Source organism: Cetorhinus maximus, unplaced genomic scaffold (assembly GCF_964194155.1).
Source record: "Cetorhinus maximus unplaced genomic scaffold, sCetMax3.hap1.1 HAP1_SCAFFOLD_669, whole genome shotgun sequence".
NCBI lineage: Eukaryota > Metazoa > Chordata > Chondrichthyes > Lamniformes > Cetorhinidae > Cetorhinus > Cetorhinus maximus.
The window spans coordinates 149,438-152,115 of record NW_027596611.1 but is presented as its reverse complement, the minus strand read 5'-3'; positions in this window follow the sequence as shown (position 1 = coordinate 152,115).

Genomic DNA, 2,678 nt, shown 5'->3' with positions numbered 1-2,678 from the left:
CACTCAGTACTGAACCTCCGATCATGCAGCACTCCCTCTGTACTGACGCTCTGACAGTGCAGCACTCCCTCAGTACTGACCCTCTGACAGTGCAGCACTCCCTCAGTACTGACCCTCTGACAGTGCAGCACTCCCTCAGTACTGACCCTCAGTGTGCAGCACTCCTTCAATATAGTACTTCCAACAGTGCAGTTCTCCCTCAGTACTGACCCTCCGACAGTGCAGCACTCCCTCAGTACTGACCCTTCAACATTGCAGTACTCACTCAGTACTGAACCTCCGATCATGCAGCACTCCCTCTGTACTGACGCTCTGACAGTGCAGCACTCCCTCAGTACTGACCCTCTGACAGTGCAGCACTCCCTCAGTACTGACCTTCAGTGTGCAGCACTCCTTCAATATAGTACTTCCAACAGTGCAGTTCTCCCTCAGTACTGACCCTCCGACAGTGCAGCACTCCCTCAGTACTGACCCTTCAACATTGCAGTACTCACTCAGTACTGAACCTCCGATCATGCAGCACTCCCTCTGTACTGACGCTCTGACAGTGCAGCACTCCCTCAGTACTGACCCTCTGACAGTGCAGCACTCCCTCAGTACTGACCCTCTGACAGTGCAGCACTCCCTCAGTACTGACCCTCTGACAGTGCAGCACTCCCTCAGTACTGATCCTCTGACAGTGCAGCACTCCCTCAGTGGTGATCCTCCGCGTTCAGCAGGTGTTCAGAAAATCTGAAATGTTCTATTTGTTATCGTATCTATCCAGCTGAAGGATCGAATTGAAGAGGAGTCGAAAAGGAAAGTGGAATTTCTTCATGCACTCTTACATCGCGCGCAAGTTGTAGCTGGGATGAATTACTTCGTGAAGGTATGAAAACAGAAATAACTTTTAGTTATCTAGCAATTTGAACTCACTAAAATGCCTCAGGTTACTTGGGGTGTTACTCAGACAGAAATTTGACAGCGACCTACAGAAATATGGAACACGTTCGGTGTAGCTACATGAAAAACGAAAGGTTTAGGGAAAATCTTAAGTTAGGACACAAAGATGGAGCGGTTCAGGGAGGGATCTCCAGGGCTTAGGGTACAGGCTGGGGAAGTTAGGGCAGAAAATTGGGGGAAATCATGGGATTAACAAGAAACCAGAACTGTGCGAGCTCAGAGACAAGTGAGGAATATCGGTGCTGGAGGAGGTTACAGAGATAGGGAGAGTGGTAGGGGCTGGAGGAGGTTACGGAGATAGGGAGGGATGTAGGGACTTGAGGTGGTTACAGAGATAGGGAGGGTTGTTGGGACTGGAGGAGGTTACAGAGATAGAGAGGGTTGTAGGGGGCTGGAGGAGGTTACAGAGATAGGGAGGGATGTAGGGGCTGGAGGAGGTTACATAGATAAAAAGGGAGGGTTGTAGGGGATGGAGGAGGTTACAGAGATATGGAGGGTTGTAGGGGCTGGAGGACGTTACAGAGATAGGGAGGGTTGTAGAACTGGAGGAGGTTACAGAGATAGGGAGCGATGTAGGGGCTTGAGGAGGTTGCAGAGATAGGGAGGGATGTAGGGGCTTGAGGAGGTTACAGAGATAGGGAGGGATGTAGGGGCTGGAGGAGGTTACACAGATAGGGAGGGTTGTAGGGGGCTGGAGGAGGTTACAGAGATAGGGAGGGACGTAGGGGCTGGAGGAGGTTACATAGATAAAAAGGGAGGGTTGTAGGGGCTGGAGGAGGTTACAGAGATAGGGAGGGTTGTAGGGGCTGGAGGAGGTTACAGAGATAGGGAGCGTTGTAGGGGCTGGAGAGGTTACAGAGATAGGGAAGGATGGAGGGGCTGGAGAGGTTACAGAGATAGGGAAGGATGGAGGGGCTGGAGGAGGTTACAGAGATAGGGAGGGTTTTAGGGGCTGGAGGAGGTTACAGAGATAGGGAGGGTGGTAGGGGCTGGAGGAGTTTACAGAGATCGGAAGGAATGTATGGGCTCGAGAGGTTACAGAGATAGGGAGGGTAGTAGGGGCTGGAGGAGGTTAGAGAGGTAGGGAGGGTTGAAGGGGCTGGAGGAGGTTACACAGATAGGGAGGATTGTAGGGGCTGGAGGAGGTTACAGAGATAGGGAGGGTTGAAGGGGCTGGAGGAGGTTACATAGATAGGGAGGATTGTAGGGGCTGGAGGAGGTTACAGAGATAGCAAGGGTTGTAGGAGCTGGAGGAGGTTACAGAGATAGGGAGTGTTGTGGGGGCTGGAGGGGGTAACAGAGATAGGGAGGGTTGTAGGGGCTGGAGGACGTTACAGAGATAGGGAGTATGGTAGGGGCTGGAGGACGTTACTGAGATAGGGAGTGTGGTAGGGCCTGGAGGAGGTTACAGAGATAGGGAGTGTGGTAGTGCCTGGAGGTGGTTACAGAGATACGGAGGGTTGTAGGGGCTGGAGGAGGTTACAGGGATAGGATGGATTGTAGGGGCTGGAGGAGGTTACAGAGATAGGGAGGGTTGTAGGGGCTGGAGGAGGTTACAGAGATAGGGAGGGTTGCAGAGGCTGGAGGAGGTTACAGTGATTGGGAGGGGCGTAGGGACTGGAGGATGTGACAGGGATAGAGTGGGTTGCAGAGGCTGGAGGACGTTACAGATGTAGGGAGTGTAGTGGGGGCTGGAGGGGGTAACAGAGATAGGGAGCATGGTAGGGGCTGGAGGA